This window comes from Notamacropus eugenii, chromosome 5 (assembly GCF_028372415.1).
Source record: "Notamacropus eugenii isolate mMacEug1 chromosome 5, mMacEug1.pri_v2, whole genome shotgun sequence".
Taxonomy (NCBI): Eukaryota; Metazoa; Chordata; class Mammalia; order Diprotodontia; family Macropodidae; genus Notamacropus; species Notamacropus eugenii.
This window is the reverse complement of record NC_092876.1, coordinates 413035604-413056300: the sequence shown is the minus strand read 5'-3', so window position 1 is coordinate 413056300 and position 20697 is coordinate 413035604. Positions and strand designations below refer to the sequence as shown.

Here is a 20697-nt window from a genome sequence, read left to right as displayed (position 1 = left end):
ATAAGAATGAAATGTTTATATTCTAATGTAGCCAAATGTATCTAAAGCATACCCTAAGAGCCGTGATGTCTGCGAAGTCTGTAGAAGGAGCCAAATAAAAAGTAGACCTTTGTTTCAATGATTTTAAAAGAAGAAAGGAAAAGAATGGGTAATAGTAGAGAAAGGGAGGAAAAGAGGAAATTTAACTCATATAGTGCGAGGGGGTGCAAGTAGAAGTCTATACAAACGAGCAGGGATGGGGGAAGTCAATCATTATTCCAGAGGATGGATCATTTATTACTGCTTATCTCCTAACAAAGAGGAAATGTCCTAGATATGTAGGGAGAGACATGGATTTTTGGAGAAAGCTCTCTCTCTTCCTAATTTTCCCTCTGAAAGATGTTTCTGAGTTTAAACAATTAACATTTAATTGTCTCTCCTCTTTGGTTTGAGTTTTTTTCTCCAACTTTTGATCCCATTAAATATAATACACTGCCATAAAAGATCCACATTAACTAATAAGGGTACATGAAATCAAAATACAAAATATTCCTGAGCTCAAGTTCACTAATATCTGATTTCCATTTTTGAATTTTAAAACTTGCTATTAGGAACCACTTCATATTAACCATTGTTTAATCTTCACAATAACTTTATGAAGTAGACTTGACAGATTCAATTAAAATAAATGCAATAAATATATAATCAACATTTATGATGTTCAAATGACTATTTTAGGCCTGAATATTCATAGGTGAACTGCTATTGATTGGTACAAACTATGTATAGTTAGAAAGCATAAGCATTTTCTGAAAAGACTGTTTCTGAACAGTAAGAAAACTCAAAAGTTGATGACATAGTAGTTGGGAAGTACTTATGTCCTAATAAAGAAAAAGGAAATAAAATTTGAAGTCCAACAGGGTCTTTTGGGTATTGGAGGGTGAAATATCAAATATATTCCAAATGAAACTGAAAGATCTAATTTCTGTAATTGATCAAGACTTCTTCATGGTCATGAAATTTGGGATGACAACAATATTTTTTTCAGTCATAACTACATATTCTTCTTGGCATTTAAAGACTTGCCAAAGTCACCAACAGTGGTTCATAATAAATGCATAAGTACAGAAGGAGTGGTCACTGAAGTTAAACTCTACTCAACATGATACATATGGAGAGTGACATACTGAAACAGAAGATAGAAGAATGTCTGAATAACTAGAGGGAACAGAGAAGGAGACAGGGTAGAATTTCTTAAAATGTGAGATTATGTCAAAAGACACAGATTTGACTTCCACCTCTTTTACTTACTTGGTCTATGGTCAGCAGAAAGTCGTTTAACCTCACTAGACCTCACCTGTAAGATTAGAATAATAAATCCTGCCTTGTCTGCCAAACAAGGTTTTTATGAGGATGAAAGAAGATAATGGATGTAAGACTTTCATAAGATACAAGTCACTGTGCAAATATGAAGTGTTATTGTTATTAATCATTATTGTGTGAACTCTAATGGGAAAACTGCCAGGTTGGTAGAACAAAACCATCAAAGATATAATCACGTAAAATTTGTATCACAGAATTTAGAGCTGGAAAGGGTCTTAGAGATGCTTTAGTTGAATTTCTTCGTCTTAGAAATGAGGAAACTGAAGGCCAGAAAGGTTAAATTGCTTAACTAAGATGATGCCAGTTATAAAGTTCTAAACCAGTTCTAAATCAGTGTTGGGTTTAGAAGTTCTGACTTTGATCTGGATCATTTAAATTACAACATTAATCTGGATTTCAATTTTCATATCTGTAGAATATAGACTAGATTTCTAAGATCTTATACAACTATAAACCATATATTAAACCATTTAATTTATTCATCTATAGAATGGGTATATTAATATTTTCACAACTTGCCTACATGATTTTTCAAAGTCCTACAATTTGAATTTTGGTAAGTAGTTGGAATCAACTTCTACCAAAACATATTTGTAGCTGTTCAGCAATTTATTATCTTAAAAAGTTTCTTGGGGTACCAAGTGGCTGAGTGAGTTTCTCAGTTATGTAGTCAGTTTGTTAGGTGCAGTGTTTTAATTCAGATCTTCCTAACTCTAAGAGTAGCACCCCTATCCACTACACCACAATGCCTCTCGGTCAATCAATAGACAATAATTAAGTATCTACCCTGTGCCAGGCACTATGCTAAGTTGTGCTAAGTTCACTGTGTAGATATTGTTAGGTAGCAGAACTGATATTCAAACTCAAGTTTTCAGATTCCAAATCCAGTTTGCTTTATGCTTGATATGTTAAGAGGCTAAAGTCTCAGGTTGTTACAGCTGCTTCCTGGAGCACTAGAGTTTTACTATAGGCTTTTAAGAAACAGAATAAAAAGATACCATAAGTAGAGAAACAAAAAGCAGATACTTCAAGTAATTACTGTAGTTACAAACCAAATACTGGTTGATAAATAATCATTGATAATAGTGATTCTGATGACTTGAAGAAGTAGTGAAATTTAGGCAGATATCCTAATTAGGCAGGATTAGATAGGATAATTCCAATTTGAGCTGGGAACAGGCATTTGAAATTAGAGAATTAACCAAGAGGGAAAGAGCTGGCTCTTACAATTAGTATTAAAAAAAATCATGATATTCATGTATCAGCTTTTGGCCTGAATTATTCCCACAAGTTCAAATCATTCAGTTCAATGACATTTTTATGCTTGTAAAAAGAATATAATACTAAGCATAGAGTTTTTATAAAAGTTTAGGTAACATATTCACTATACTTATAGATCTTATAGTTAGGTAGAGGAATGATACATATGAATATGTTACATATAGTACTATATAAGTACAATATTCAATGACAGGGTAAGTGTGTGAAAGCCACTAAAAAGTAGGCAACCTCTTCATAGACACCCTCTTCATGGACTTGTGTTGTCTTATGACTGATTCTTACACCCTATATACTTGGCCTCAATGATTGTTTTATGTTAATGCTACCTACGTACAATTGTTGGGACCAAAGAGAGAGGAACACGACGGTCATGCGCTATACAACCCTAAGGACAAGATAGTAAAATTATGTTAAAGTATTTATTCCACAGATTTATTATAATTTTAATAAGTGCTTTGTAGACCTTAAAGTGTTATGAGTCTTGTCAATTTGAGAGATGTGATTTGCAAAGCAATAAGGTTAATTCCACAAACCACACAGGAAAATTACTTTTTTAACCTTATCACTCAAATTAATCTTCTCTCAAAATATACTGATGATCTGTTTTGATTATTTCAATTTTTTATTAATAGCTTTTGTTTCTACTGCCAAACTTACCCTTCCCTCATTCTATAACCTGCTGTTACTGAGGGTAAAGAAAGAAAAAGAAAAAAGAGAGAGAAGCAGTTTATCAAAACTAACAAATTCATTATCTGAGCTTAACAATATATGTATTGTTCTATGCCCATGTTCTATCTACTCTGCAAAGAAGAGAGGTAAATTTTTCTCTCTCTTCTCAAGGAGATAAATTTGATCACGTACACAGTTTTCAAAGTTTCTTTTTTCTTCTTGTTCTTCTTTCCATTTACATTCTTGTTGGGATATTGAGGGATGACTAGAACCACTAGTGTGAGGGTTTGCCGAGCCCTTCTCAAGACTGGTCATCCTTCTTTGGGTACACCTGGCACCCAAATCTCACCTATGGCTCCAAGAAGCTGTAGCATGTGCAGAGACCATACCCTAGGTAAACCATCTCATTTAACCAGGTTGAGGGAAACTGACACACACCTCAAACCTGTCAGTGTGTTAGGAGAGGTGTCTGTCCCAAGGTTGTAAAGACTTCCCTCAGAGGAATGAGTGGATGAGAACATGTTCTAACGGCCATGACAGTGGCATTGTAGAGAACTTAGAGTGGTCAGACATTGAAGACAAGGTTACCCACTGCATCATGGGACATCACCAGTCACCCTGACTTTTGTCTTGCACTGGACTTCGATGACTCTTGAAGAGAGAGTGAGGCTAACCAGTTTGTTCTCCTTTGCCTCACTTAAATCCAATTCTTGCTCAAATCAAGACATCGCTCTATGATGTCATTGGTCCTTTTCCAAAATGAAGGACAAAAACACTGACATTCTTGTAGTCTTAATGTACATAATGTTCCTGCTTCTCCTTACTTCATTTGATATCAGTTCATAAGGCTTGCCAAGATTCTCTGAATTACGTAACTTTGCAGAGATACTTCTGTGATTCAGAGTAAGTGAAGTATTCAAGCATTCATTCCCGTGTTCCTTCTTATGTTTAAAGGTGATGGAAAGATAAAGGTATCCAAGTAGAGATCCCCAGACCACATTTTAATGTTTACCATATAGATGTTGGCTTCAAGGACAAAGCAAAGGCATGCATCCCTCGTCTATGAAGCTAGCCAGGAAGGCACTTTGATCTTGGACACTGAGTGATCACCCACATATAAATATCAGCATTGAGATGATTGTGATGACAAGGGTCAGGTAGATATGATATAAGATCTAAGGCCAGTGGAAGCTGAGATGAGGACTCATTCATCAGTCAAGCAACATTTGAACATGATTTGTATGATCAATGCCATGCAGGAATTGATCAAAGTTGAGCATTATTTTTCCCCATCCACCTTTCCCCAGAGACTAAGGTCATGAAGGGCAGAATGTACCACTAATATATTGGGGGGAAAAGGTTGCATATTTGTTCCTGCTATGTCTTTGAAGTTAAGATCCCTGTTTTAAAAGCTACCTGATATTGAATGGTTAAATGGAACTGGAGCACTGGCCCCCTAAAAGTAGAGGAGCTACAGCTATTGAGGGTTTGAACTAATGGCATAAGGATGACATCCCAGAGATCCCTCAGGGTGCCCTAGAACCCTGAGGGTAGATATAACAGTCTGGATCTGGGAAAAGAATCCAGAGAATACATTTTACAATGAGAAACAGTGGCCAAAAACCCTAGACAGGGATTTCTAAGCAGAATAGTGATTGTGATCACCAGCTGACAGCACTAGCAGACAAGGAGCAACACAGAAAAGGGAGTTATATATAGAAAGAAGAAACAATGTCAGTATACATTATTGTAAGCTACAGAGACATTTCTGAAGGAAACTTATTCACTGAGAGTGTCCAAAATTTGAACCTTGTGAATGTATATATTTATGCACCAATGTAGATTGCAAAATATTCATATTCATAATTCATCTAGTTGAGAAATATGAGCCCCCGAAGTATGGAGGTTTCCCTCAGTGTTCCTGGTGCCATATGGGCATCAGAACAGAGCCTCTGGCACAAAAGTGATAGCAAGAAATTGTGGAATAGCATTAACTTTGAGGGTTATTTCGATTTTTCAGAGGCACCGGTTTTTTAAAGCATTCCCAAAGTGATACATCGTTTTAATGGATTATGGCATCCTGTTTACATATAATTTTGTGGTTATGATTACAACCTGTTTTTGGAACTATGGCTGCAAAGGATTAACATAAGTAACTCCATTCCATAATGCCTCCATTTCAGTATGAAGCAGCAGTCACATCATATTCCTTGTTTTGCTTTCCCTTACCCCATTTCTTTTGTGAAAACAAGCACAAGACAGAATTTACACTGCATTGAACCCCAAAGTCAACATATTACGTATTAGAAAAGTCCCATCCCTTCACTAGAAACACAACAGACTGACGCCAAAGCTTTCCTTTTTGACTATTTAGATTGTGATGCTAACATGACTTTGTGTGTTCTGTATATTATAAGTACCTATAAGAAATGCTTTGTATACCTCTAGCTAAGATGATCTGTGATCCGTCCACCAGCTCTATAAGCTCAGGACATTATTGTAGGGGAGCTGAGCTTTCACCAACTCTCAATCCAGAAAGCACAGAATGCAAACACAAGGTATGTTAAACTAATTAAGAAGATCGTCTATGCTTGATCCTTTTGGGATATGTGAAAACCTTTGTTTGACAAAGGAAAAAACCACTGCAGCTTTGAAACGTAACAGTTTCAGGATAGAGAATGAAGACCTTTCAAAGTATACTTGAAATAGGTCCCTATAACTTTTGACAATGTAAAAATATCTATTACTAATATTTTGATCATTGCCTAAATGGCCCTATCATTAATAAAGACCTTAAGAGAAATAAGACAGAGAATCTTTAGGGTCCTCTTGCAGTCAAAACAGAGGTCTTTTCAACTGAATACTTAGATTATGGTAAACACTTAACTTACAAATAGTCACTATGGAAGAGTAATAAAATCAGTCTCTATGAAGGAGAAAAGAAAGCCTTCAGGTGAAAATGAAATGGGATTTAGAATTTCCTTCATTTTTAACATAAATACCTGATTCTCTAAAAACAAGATAAATAGAAAACTGTTTTTAGATTATAAATCTATGATTAATTGGAAGCAAATAGGTTTTATAAAAGTATGAACCATTTGTCAAAAAAGAAGCTAAGCATCTAGTTATTTAGAGCATTATTTTAAAAACTGATAAAATGTAATTTATAATATAAATAAATATGAACAGGTTGCTTCTATAATGGATAAATATTTATTTGCTCATTTGTCCTGAAGGAATCTGAACCCTACTGTTATTACCTGTTCAAACAATTTTGTTTGTATCACTGTCTTTTCTATTTTCCTATGATATTTTAGGGGACTATATCTTTTCCCTTTTCCTCTCCTCTAGTCTTTTGCATCATGAATAGCCATGAGAACTTGTCTTAAAGAGTCTTAAAGATAAAGTTCCTGGTACATAACCTCTGTGTTTTATTTTTATTCTTGACTGAAGTTTTAAATTTGGATATTGATCTCATGTGAAAAATGCAGTGAACTAAAATTAGCATAAAACTGGGACATCACAATGTGAATTCATTCATTTGGTATCTAACATGCAGGGGAAAAAAATCTCCAACTAAAGTGTCCTGTGTGATTAAGTACAATTCATAAAATAAAATCAAAAGACTTCTCATTGATATAGTGAGTTTATTGTGTCATGCAATGATGAATTCTGACTAGTTTTAAATTTTATTTGCTTGATAGAATCCTTTGAACTTTAGGTAGAGGCAAGTTTGGTTTGCATTCAATGTCATCAAACATCAAGATGTGAAATCTTGGACATTAAGATACAACAATTAAATAAGTGTTTAAAAAAACGAATTGTGAAATTGAGAATTATTTTTTATTGTAAAGCAGTAGCACTTAGTTTGATGGTAAATTACAAAATATAAGTATATAGAGAGTGCATGTCCTTACTGAAAAATGTTCATAGCTATGATCCGGAGGTATACATATTTTGACAAAGTACATAAGGACCAAAAGGGAGGGGTGGAGTTTAATTTTATGAGATATTTGAAGGCCTTTAGATCTTGGCTTAATTCTATTTTTATTTATTTTTAATATGAATTTAATGAACATCACCAAAAGAAGACATTTTCATATACAAAGCAGAAAAGAAAAGGAGAATTATATGTGAAATTAAAAATCTCTCCCATATCCAATTTACTTTGCAAAATATATGCTACTTTCAATGTTGTCCTGATTTTTTATGTTTCCTTCTGAACATTCTTTTGGATTTTAAAAGAATTATTTCATGGTATAGTAGAAAAGTACTGAAATTAGAATCAGAAACACCTGAATTCAAATCCTACTTTGGTCAACTACTGATAGTGTACTGTGTGACCCTGGTCAAGTCATTTAACTACCCTCGAGTGCAATTTCCTCACTTACAAAAAAGGGATAATAGTACCTCTTATTTTATGATCCTCTATGTCACTTGCATGGTTGTCACCTCTTCTTCTGCAAATTGCCAAAAAAAAAAAAAAGTCCTCTCTCTCTCTCTCTCTCTCTCTCTCTCTCTCTCTCTCTCTCTCTCTCTCTCTCTCTCTCTCTCTCTCTCTCCAGTATGAACTTTTAAATCTAGGTCATATGTCTGTTCTGACCTTGTGATGGCATTAATTATGAGAGCTTGGTCTAAGCCTAATTTCTGACTTTTTCTCAGTCTTCCTAGTAGTGGAATAATGCATCCTTGTCCCAGTACTGTATATTGTTGTTGTCAAATCATTTTTTCAGTTGTTTCTAACTTTCTATGACCTTGTTTGGGGTTTTCTTGTCAGAGATACTGGAAGCGTTTGCCATTTCCATTTCCAGATCATTTTACTGATGAGGAACTGATTTAAATAACTTGCCCAGGGACACACAACTAGTAAGTGTCTAAGGGCAAATTTGAACTCATGACGATGAATCTTTCTGGTTCCAAGACCAGTGCTCTATCCACTGTACCATCTAGCTGCCTTACAGTATTGTATGTGATATTCCTAAAATGATACACTGATGGAATTTTCTATTCTATAGCCAGTGCCAAATAGTTTTGATCGTTATTATTTTGTACTATACTGGCTGATTTGGAACTATTCACCCCAGTCCCTCTTCTTTCCCACTTTTTTTTTTATTATTTCAGCTGAGGTCTCTGATCTTTTCTTCTTTTAATTTAATTTTGTTACTTTTTTTTGTAGCCAACAAAGCACAGCAGACAGGTACAGAAAGAGAAAATCCATTCAGATAATTAAAGAATATATAACATGCTAGGGACTATAGCTAATATGGATACAATATGAAACGTTCTTTACAGAAATACAAACCTATAAAAGTATCAATTACTTATGTTTAAGCTAGACCAGCACAAGAAAATGACAATGCTGTATAAAGTAATACATTTGTTCAAGGTCATACCAATCTAATTATCAAAAGATTATTTTATATTGTTGGATAAAAAATAAAATTCAACTAAAGGAACAAAATGTTGAGCTTGTCAAAGGAAACAATGAAAAAAAGTGTGAGAAGGAAGAGGTTTAACAATACCAGATTTCAAGTTATACTACAAAGCAGTAATCCTTAAAACTATTTAGGAATTTTAAAAAATAGGTCAATAAGTGGAATGAGTCAGGAAAATAGGCAATATGCATAATATTTGACATGCATAATGTTTGATTCAACCCAAAACTATAACTACTGAGTTAGGAACTCAAATTTAATTTTTTTAAATATATGGGAAAAACTAGAAATCAGTCTGGCAGAAACTAATTTTTCACACCATAATACAAAATTATCCCCCACAGAATACAAGGCCTGGATATAAAGTCACAACATAAACAAAATGGAAGAACAGGGAAGAAACTGCATTTCCCAAGTGTGATTAAAGGAAGAGTTCTGAGAGGGCCTTAGAAGATAAACTGAATGATTTTGATTGCATAAAGTAGTACAGCCCAGTTCTCCATCTAGAACTATTACTTCCCCCCTCAAAAAAAATCAAAGAAAGAGCACAAGACCACATTTTGACTGTGAAATCCATCTATGGTCAGAACAGGGAAGGAGATGGAAGCAGAGGAAAGAAAGGGGGAGAGAATGGAATATATTAGTGAAGAAAGGGGGAGGAAGGGCAAATAACTTACATAATCGGGATACATTAAGTAGAAGACTATACAGTCAGAGAGGAAGGCTTAGAGTTAGATATTTAAACATCATTTTCATCTGAAGTGATCAGGCGAATATAGAATACACATAAAGTGTTAAGTACATAAATAAATTTAACTCAACAGGGAAATAGAAGGGTATAAGAAAAAGGGTAGATTCAGAGAGGGATTAGTCTTAAATAAAATAAATTCCAACCTTGTTGAGAGGATCACTAAGAAGGATTTAAGAGTAAATAAAAAAGGATAAAAATCTGTGATTGAAGTCTAGATGAAGGAAAGAGAAGAGACACAGGGGAACAACAGATTGAACCAAGCAAAACATTAATCCTGAGCATATTCTTCCTTCACTCCCCTCTTCCATGTAAAGGAAAGAGATGGAGGAAAGGTGGAGATTAAAGAAAAGAAAAATATATAAAAGAATAGGATAATAGGAAATACACAATTAACAACTATAAATATGTAGGTGAATGGGACTGACTCATCTCAGAATAGAAAAGAATATATTAGAATGTCAAATCCAATGATACGTTGTTTAAAAGAAATATATAATATACAGATTGCAATGAAGCTAAATTAAGTGGCTAGAGCAAAATGTATTGTGCTTCAGTTCAATTTGAAAAGGCAAGGTAATAATGATGACCTTATATAAGGCCACAACAAGTATAGACTTGAGTAAAAGAGATAAACAGGAAAACTGAATTTTGCTGAATGTTACTAAAGATATTGAATTAATATTAGTATTTAAGTTATATGCATCAAATGATCTAACACCTAAATACTTCAAGAAAAAGCTAAATAAGTGGTTGTGATAATTAGAAAACAAAACCATACTAGTGGAGGATCGATAAAATATATAATCACCAAGAAAAATATAATCCCACTCCCCAAAAAAACACAAAGAAAGAATTTAGGGCCCCAAATAGAATTTCAGAAAAGTCTGCGTGATGTGATAGATCTTTGGTGATTACTGAATGATAACAGAAAAAAACATACATATATCTATCTTGGGTCCAGCACCTTTACAAAAACTGACCCTGAATTAAGGCATTAAAAACTTCACAAACAGATTCAGAAAAACAAAATTTTAATTTTAGTTCATTGGGCAGCTAGGTACAACTGTGGATAGTGTTAGGCCCTGAGTCAGAAAAATCTCTATTTATTAGCCATATGACCCTGGGCAGGTCATTGAACCTCTGGTTGCTTCAGGTTCCTCATCAGCTAAATGGTTTTAACGGTAGTACCTATCCCTCAGAGCTGTTGTGGGAATCAGTCAAGATAATAAATTTAAATCACTTAGCACAGTATCTATCATATAATAAATCCTACGTAAACGTTAGACATTACTTTTGCTCCTTAGAGAAATATAGGGATAGTTTCCTGTGAGTAACTCATCATAATATTTATGTTATCTTACCAATGCATAAACTTGTTTTATGTGTTTTTAAATGTAATTTATTTATTATTTACTTTTTTCAAATAATTATGTGTAGTGTTAACACTGAACGCATGCCTAACAGCCTTATAACTCATATATGAACAAAGCTGATCTAATATACATACTTTCTCCAAGTGGCACATCACAGCCTTCTTATGCTGCAAGTCATGTGACCATTTCTCTGATATATGGTCTTCTTTGAAAATGAAGGATGAACACAGACAAGAACATTAGAAAATATTTCAGTACAATGTTGGGGATCATTTTAAATAGTAAAATAATCAGCAAAAAGTATAAAAACACAAAAGACAAAATGGCACTACATAGAACACAAAAGGATTCTTATTTACAGTGTGAGAGCTGAAACAAAAAGGCAGAGCCTCTCTTTGTTTGACCTCAGCTTGGAATCAGCCTCAAGCAACTCAAATTTTTCACTGCTTTGCCCCTGTCCATGAATGACTGTGAAAGAGCCAGGATTACTAATTTTGGTGTCATAAATAAATTTTAGTGAGTAGGTGAATCTGCAAATAAAGAATCGGAAAAATGATCAACTCTACGTGTAATTCCAAAAGCCCAATAAATTGAACACGCTCAGAATTTTTGCCTCAGTTTATGTGATCTTCAATTGTGATATCTATTAAGAAATCATACTCAGTATTAAACCTAGAAATTACTTCCTCTACAAAATAGCATTTAAAGGAGAAGATAGATATAATTCTAACCTACTACCCTTGAGGAGGGCAAAATGGACAAACCATCTGACCTCAATTTTTCCCTCCTGACAAGAACTAAAATCTCCCTTAGAGAAGAGTTGGGGGAGAAGAAGCTACAGATATATATTCTTTTCTCCCTCTTAGCCACATAATGACATAATGCGAAAAGGCATATATAAATTACCTCAGGTTTCTACAGTATTGATTTGATCAGGCAATTGATTGAATTGCCTGAATTCACCTTGCTCAGGAATTGTTTCCCTTCTGAATTAGTTTAAAGTATGGTGGAAAGGGAATGTGATTATCAATCATGCCATTAGCCCCTGGGACATCTGCTTATTGTCTGTAAGTACCAACCAGCTTGACCTGGTACCATCCTTCAAAAAACATGTTATCTGTCCTTTTTGACAACACAATTGTCCTTGTGCAATTAGGAAAAGTTTGATCTCCCCCAAGAGGACAGCAAACCTGGTGGATTACAAGAAGTAGATAAGTCACATAAAATAATTAACAATCTTAATTGTCAGAGAGGTGTGTGATTAGCCACAATTGAATGCCAAGCCACTCTTTCTATTAGAGCCAGTTGTAAAGTTCCAAAACTACCTAGTTCCCCCCTCCTTTCCTGCGTGTTAATAAAGATGGGTCCCTCACTTCTCACTGGGGTCATTGGCCTTACTATAGCCAATCTGACACTCTTTGTTATAGTCATATAAATCACTGTTCATAAACTGATCTTGGTCAAAGAATGTACCTAGGTTTGTCTTTATTGCATTTGATCACAATAAGTCCTTTGCTACATGTAGGGGATAGCTCTCACAATATATAGGCCTTCTGACTCATAAGTAATTCTGCCTTAATATATTAAAAAAAAGAAAACTATAGCATAAAATGTGGATCTGCTACAGAGGATTATTGTCTAGAAAAGTATCTATATTATACTAGAACAAGGGTAGAGTTGTGCTCCTCACAAGTCAAATCAACATTTGTTAAAAATGCATTATATTCTGGAGAAACAAAGAAAGATAAAAACCACAGCCCATATTCTCAAGCAGAACAGAGACAACATACAGACAACTGTATATATAAGGTAAATTGGAGATAATCTCAGAGAGAAGTCCTAGCATTAAGGAGAATCAGGAGAGGCTTCTCAGAAAAGGTCAAGTTCCAGCTAAATCTGGAACTTGAAGGAAATAGGTGGATATGGATGAGTAAGGAAAGAATTCTGGGCATAGGGTATATCCAGTAAAAATGCCTGGTTGAAGATGGAATGTTGTGTTCAAAGAACAATGAAGAGGTTAGTGTAACTTGATCCCAAACTGCATAGAGAAGAATAGTTGTAAAAAGACCAGAAAGACAGGAAGACAACAGGTGATAAAGAAGGCTAAAAGTCAGACTAATAATTTCTATAGTTGTTTCTGGAAGTGAAATGGAGCCATTGGATTGTATTGAATAGGGCAGTTACGTGGTCAGAGCTGTGAAGATTAATTTGACAGCTAAGTGGAGGATACGCTAGAGAAGAGAGATCAACCAAAAGGCTATATAGCTTTCTAGAATCTCAATATGAGATGATGATTGCCTGGATCAGCAGTGTCAGAAGCGACAAAGGGGCATTTATAAGAAATTACATGACTGTAGAATCAACAGGAGCTGGCAACCACTCACATAGTGGGGAGATGTGAGAGAGCAGTGAAAAAAAGTTGGAGTTTATACTATGAGCCTGGGTGATTGGAAGAATAGAAGTTCCCACAGAGTTAGGAAGATGGAAGGGGAAAAACAATGAATTCAGTTTGGATAAGTTGAATTTAAAATATCTATAGGAGATACAGTTTGAGATGAATATATTAAAACTGTGTAGAGATATATAAGACTGGAGGTCAAGAGAGAGGTTAGGGCCGCATAAATAGATGTGAGAGTTATAAGCATAAAGATTACAGCTGAATCCACAGGAACTAATGAAATCACCAAGTGAAACAGGATAGAAAGAGAAGAGAGACCAGAAAAGAGCCCTGTGAGACAATCACTAGTTGTCACATTCTGGATGAACATTGATCAAAGGAGACAAAGAGAAAGCAGTCAAACAAAAAAGCAAATCAGCAGTGAATAGTGGCCTAAAAACCCAGATAGAAGAAAGTATCACAGGAAGAGAGTAATTGTTCTGGCAGTCAAGATGAAGGATTAAGCAGGAAATCACCTCCCAACAACTACAAAATAGTACCCCAAAATGAATTCTGAAATGACATAACCAGCAAAATGATGGGGTGAAAATTTTCTAGCCCAAGACAACTTGGAAGGTTGAAAGGAGAGGGTTGTCTCATTCAGGTAAAAGGTGAGTGCAGCCCAGGACAGGAAGCTTCCCTGTGAGCCAGCAGCAAGTCCTGCTTCAGCAAGCCAGTAGCAGACCCTAGGGTCCAGTGCAAAACCACTACCATTCCTTTCTCCCACTCCCATAGGCCTCAGCAAAACACCAGATGAGTCATCAAACTAAACCCCTTTGGCATCAGCCAACCCACATCCTCACCTCCACCCCAACTCATCACAACACCAAGAGGGTCCCCCATGTTCCTCAGCCCAGAACCAACCAAACTCACAGATGCCAGCACTACCTCCCCTCCTCTGTTCTGTGCCCTATCACAGCACCAAGAAAATGGCAAAAAGTCAACAGCAGGGCCCCCCAATACCTAAAATGCAGTATCAGGTAAATGAAGAAACTCTTACAGCACCACACAGCACCAGCCAATCCCTCATCCTCAACTTACTGCAGCACAAGGGGCAGCATCAGGTGAGCCCCAGCACAGCAAAAGTATAGCCCAGGTGTTTCAGTGTAGCACCAGGTAAACAAGCAGATAACAGCAGGCCCACTCCATGTGCCTCAGCTCAGCAACTGGCAAACAGCAAATGCCAACACAAGTTCCTACCCCCCCCATCCCACCACCATCCTGCTGCCATACTGCACATCAAGCACAACACCAAGTGAGCTTCCAGAAACCAAGGCACCATGCAGCATCCTAACTACCCACCTCCAAACTCCTCCCTTAGAATAGCACCAGGTGAGCTGGCAGACCTCTGTAGCCCCAGCACAGCACAAGTGCCCCCCATGGGCATCAGGGAAGCATCAGAGCAGCCCCAGACAAAATCTAGGGCCTCCAGCCCATCTCCCTTTCCCCCCACTCACAAAAATCTTGGGACATTGCCCCTTCCACACCAGGAGCAGGGTTCATCTTTAAAAGTAATGATATAGTCTGGAAAATATGAGCAACAAACAAACAAAAAAGAAACTGAATGTAGAAAGTTATTATGGTAAAAGGAAAGATCAAGATACAGACTCAGAAGATGAAAACAACATCAAGGTACCTACACGCAAAACTTCAAAGAAAAACATGATTTGATCTCAAGACTGAAAAAAGAACTCCTTGAAGAGCTCAAAAAGAAGTTTGAAAATCAGAGAGGTAGAAGAAAAGTTGGGAAAATAAATGAGAATGGTATGAGAATCTTCAAAATGAGTCAAGTTGGACTAACTGGTCTCTAACATTCTAGAATGCAGAAAGGTCAAGAACTCAAGATAGATCTTCAGATTTTCTATTTTTCTTTCTTTGCCTTGAAACCTGACAGGAAAAATACTGAAAAGCCATTTTTAAAGTCTTTTATAGAAGCATAGTTGTCACTATAGTACAAAAGTAGCAATTTAGAGAGAGTCATCATTCTGGAAAAAGAAAACAATTCCTTAAAAAGTAGAATTGGCCAAATGGAAAAGGAGGTACAAAAATCCACTGAAGAAAACAACTCCTTAAAAAGACTTAGCCAAATTGGGGGTGGGGAGGAGAGGTACAAAAGCTATCTGAAGAAAATAATTCCTTAAAAATTAGAATTGGACAAGTGGAAGCTAATGCCTCTATGAGACACTAAGAATCAACCAAACAAAATCAAAAGAGTGAAAAAAATATGCAAAAATGTAAAATACCTCATTGGAAAAACAACTCCCACAAAAATAGATCAAGGAGAGACAATTTAAGAATTATTGGGCTACCTGAAGTCCATGATCAAAAAAAGGACCTGGACATCATACTTAATGGCATTATCAAAGAAAACTGTCCTGATATCCTAGAACCAGAGGATAAAGTAGATCTTGAAAGAATCCACTGATCATCTATCTCTGGAAGTAGATCCCAAAATGAAAGTTCCTGGGAAAATTATAGCTAAATTATAGACCTCCCAGTTCATGGAGAAAATATTTTAACTAGTGAGAAAGTAGCAATTCAAATATCATGGAGTCATAGTCAGGATTACACAGAATTTTGCAGCTTCAACATTAAAGAATCATAGGGGCATAGCATGTGATATTCCAAAAGAAAAAGAGCATGGAACTACAACCATTACCTACCCAACAAAATAGATTATATACTTTAGTGGGGAAATAGTTATTCAATGGCTTTTGAATTTTTCTGAAGTAAGGACTGAGTTGAACAAAAAAAATTTGATTTCCAATTTCAAGATTCGAGAGAAGTATAAAAAAGTCAAAAGGTAAGAGAAAGCATAAGGGATTCAATAAAGCTAAACTGTTTGCATCCCTACATGAGAAGATGATACTTGTAACTATTAAGAACAATATCACTGTTAGTGATATAGTATACATAGGAGTTTATATAGGCAGAGAGTTTGGGTATAAGGTGACTTTGAGAGAATGATATAAAAAAATTTAAGGGGTAAAAAAATAAGATTGCACTGGAATCAGAAGGAAGGGAGAGTTAGAGTGGGGTGAATTATCTCACATGAATATACATGAAAGACCCATTACAGTGGAGGAGAAGAGGGGAAAGTGGATGGTGGGCAAAACTTGAACCATACTCTCATCAGAATTGACTAAAAAAGGAAATAACATACACAACCAATTGGGTATAAAAATCGATCTTACCCTACAGGGAAGTAGGACAGGAAGGGTATGAGTAAAGGGGGGGAGTGAAACTGACAGAAGGGGACCCTTCTGGGGTGCAGCTTGGGGGAAGCAGTGGTCAGAGGCAAAACACTGATGAGGAGGGAAAGAGTGAAAGGAGAGAGAGAGAAGAAGAAACAGGAGGAAAAAATAGAATGAAGGGAAATACACAGTAATCATAATGTAAATGAGAATGGGATGAACTCTACCATAAACAGAAATGGATAGCAGAGTGGATTAAAAACCTTGAAGATGATATGATAGAATATTTATAGACCCCCAGAGAATCAACTAAGATTTATTTGAAATAATTAACTTTAGCAGAATTGTAGGACATAAAATAAACCCACAAACGTCATCAGCATTTCTGTACATAATCAACAAATCCCAATAGGAAGAGATAGGAAAAGAAATTCCATTTAAAATAACTGCAGACAATATAAAATAATTGGCAATCAACCTGCCAAGAAAATTCAGGAACTAAAGAAGCCCAATTATGAAAGAATTTTGACACAAATAAAGACAGATATAAACAATGGGAGAAATATTAATTGCTCATTGGTTGCAAAAAATATATATCCAGTTGAATGATAAGGTAGGAAGTCAGACTGCAGAGAGTTCAAAAGACAGTAAGAGATGTGATCTGAATCAAAATTATAGAATGAGTCAGCATATTTTTATCTCTATCAATATACCTCCTTCACAACAACATAGAAAATGCACCAGATCCAGTTGATTGGGAAAACCAAGAAAAAGCTACAGTGAGTCATTTGTTCACCCAGGAACCTTAGGAGATGAAGGTTTTGTGGACAGTAGGGTTAGGGCAGCCAAGGACTCAGTGTGGTAACAGCAATAACACTGGTGGGATGGAAACAAGTACTTAGAAGAAGATTCCAGGAGACACCTCAACTAGCAGTACGCATAGAAAAAAGGTACCATCTAGCATGTTTTTTTGCCCTTTACCCCAGTTCTGGACCATAGATCCAGGATAGAGAAGAGAAGTTGATACTGTCAGGGGTTTTCACAAAAATTGAGCATAAAACAAATTTCAGAAACTTGGCTATGTGGCTCTATGCACAGGAGCAGAGTAGCGACTCAGTTCTAACATTTAACACAGGATATAAGCCTGTAGCAGAAAAATGAGGGCATAACATAAAGAGCAAAGTGACAAACAACAGTTTAGTCACTCTGAACCTGCAGAATCTCATAGCTGGCTAACAATGCCTAAGTCCAAGGTCAGTCAATTGAAACTCATTTGTACACATGCCAACAGACCCAAAACTGGGCCAAGAACTTGCAAAACTTGAGACTAAAAGAGTTATGAAGATCTCTCTCCCCTGAACACTCCATTTTGAAATCATTAAAAACTTTTAAGATCCTAGACTAAGCTGTGAAAAAAGCAGAAGTTGAGACTGAGTAGGCCAGTTTGGAGCTGCTCCCAGGTCTGGGCTAGGAAATCAGGGGGTATGGGACCCACTCACCAGGACCATGGACAAGGATGGGCTGCCTCTGATGGGGTCAGGCATAGACGTGACCAAGGTGTCAACAATTCAACAGAAAAGGATGTTGCATTTCTAAACCAGTTTATGATACATACTGTATAATTTCTCAACCGATTTTTTTATGGTTTGTGAAGAAAAGCTGTCAGCTCTTTCTCTTCAGATACAACAAACTGAAATAACTCTCAATACTTTGGATGCAAAGCTATTATCTAATCTGGGCCTAGAAGATGTTAAATTTGAAATAATGGCTGCACATCTTAATGGGGTTACAAACGGTCCTGAAGCCCCCTCGAGTTAACAGTCATCCCTGTCTCAATCTGGGCAGAAAAGTATACAAGACACTGGACCACAGAAATGTGAAACAGCCACAGAGCATAGCTTAACTATAGCTAAGGATCCAAGATATGCCAGATATCTCAAAATGGTTCAAGTGGGTGTTCTTGTGATAACAATAAAAAACAAAATGATATCTGAAGGACTGGACCCAGATCTTCTTGTCAGGCCAGATACTTCAATGCCTGATGGGGAAGGTAAAGCAGATGTCAAAGAGAGTTCAGATATGAAATCTTCTTTTAGTGAAGAACTTCATGTTAACTGTATAGAATTTATATATTGTTATAATATGTACATGATAGAAGGAGGAATGTTTCCACAGCTTATATGCTTTAGATCTAAGGTGAAATCCATTTCTCTTATTTTGGAGGGTGACAACTTTCAGAAATCACCTCTCTAATAAAATATTTACTGGCTTAAGATTTTTCAGCTCTTCATAATGGCTTCTAATCACAAGTTGAAAAATATATTATCTAGGAATCATCTTAATTTGTGCAAATTTTGTATAATGACCTACTTGAATTTTGTCTGACTCCTAAATTAATAACCAGCCACACAATCAGTCAAAAATTATTTCTGTGCTTTAAAAATTCAAAGGATTTTTTTAATATCATGGTGGATGAGTAACTTGACAGTGGGCGTCTTATTATTGCATGAAATAATCTATAACCCCGGTGTACCTGAATAAGTAAAAATTGAATAACCTAATTAAAATAAAGCATAATGGTACTGCAAGCAAAAAAAGAAAAAACAGAAGTTCAGACTATACACTCCTCCTCCAAAGTGAGCAGAGGTCTAACAAAATTCAAAATCAAGAAGAAGGCTAGAAAAAATAAGTAAAATGTAAAAGAATCAGATCACAAGGAGCTAGTATCATGGCAAGGAAGTTTATGACAGAAACACAGAATACAAAGACTTGAAAATATCTACATGCAAAGCCTCAAAGGAAATTGCAGACTGAACATAACCTTAGCAAGAAAAGTTAAAGCTAGCAATATTGTTTTTTGAAGGACTTTGAGTGAATAAGTCATTTTGACTATTAGAAATATCCAAATTAAAAATATGAAGAAAGACACTATCTGCATCCAGAGAAAGAACTGATGAATAGAAGTATATATGGCATCTTTATGTGGGTTGGTGGTGGGAGGGAAGAAAGAAACAAAGGAAAAAAAGAGAAGAAATTTGCACGATAACTTTATATATTTAAAAGAAATAGCCAGATGTACATAATGGCTTTGTAATTTCACATGCAATCATTTTTCTTATGCTATGTTTTGGAAATTCTTGTTTTTGTTCCACAAATTTAAAATAAATTTAATTTGCAAAAAAAAAAAGTTCAAGCAAGAACTAAAGAAACATTTTTAAAATAACCAAAAAAGGACTTAAAAATCAAAAAGCAGTAGAGGAAAAGTTATAAAGTAAAGGAAAATTAGCTTGGATAAGAGAGTAGCTTGATAAAAAGAGGTATAAAAATTTCTTGAGGAAAATAATTCCTTAAAAAACTTAGAACTGACCTCATAGAAGAAAATGATTCCATGGAACATCGAGAAGTAATAAAACAAAGACAAAAGACTGGGGAAAAAATATTAAGTATCTGACAGAAAAATCAACTGACCTGAAAAATAGATTGAGGAGAGATAATTTAAGAATCACTGGTCTAACTGAAGGTCATGAACAAAAGGAGAACTTATACCTCATAATTCAAAAAGTCATAAAGACTAACTGCCTAGAATTCCTAGAACTAGAGATTAAAGTAGAAATTACTGAGTCCACCAGTCACCTTCTGTAAGAAGGTGACATCAAAATGAAAACATCTAGGAATACTGTAGTCAAAATCCAGAACTCCCAGATCAAGGAGAAAATACTACAATCAGCCAAAAGAAAGACATGAAACAACAGTCGGGATCAAATGAGATTTAGTGACCACCACTTGAAGAGAACAGAGGTTTTACAATGTGATATCACAGAAGAGAAAGGATCAAGAATGGCAACCAAGAAAAACTTACACACACACACACACACACACACACACACACACACACACACACACACACCTGAATATAATCCTTCAGGGGAAGAAATTGATATTTAAAGAAATAAAAAACTGTTTGAAAAAATAGGTAAAGAAGGAATCTCACCAAATTCTTTGACATAAATATGATCTTGGTATCTAAATAAGGGAAAGTCAAAACAGAAAAAGAAAACTATGAAGAAAAACCTTAATGAATATTAATGGAAATATTTTAAAGAAAATATTAGCAAGGAAGTGATACCAATATATCACAAAAAATACACATTATGACTAGGCTGAATTTATCTTAGGAATGGAAGACTGGATCAAC

General features: G+C 35.5%; 1 pseudogene; it reads left to right on the top strand.

The window, feature by feature from the left end:
• The first annotated feature begins 18008 nt into the window (after positions 1 to 18008).
• Positions 18009 to 18755, top strand: LOC140507991 (WASH complex subunit 3 pseudogene; annotated as a pseudogene).
• Positions 18756 to 20697: the final 1942 nt, after the last annotated feature.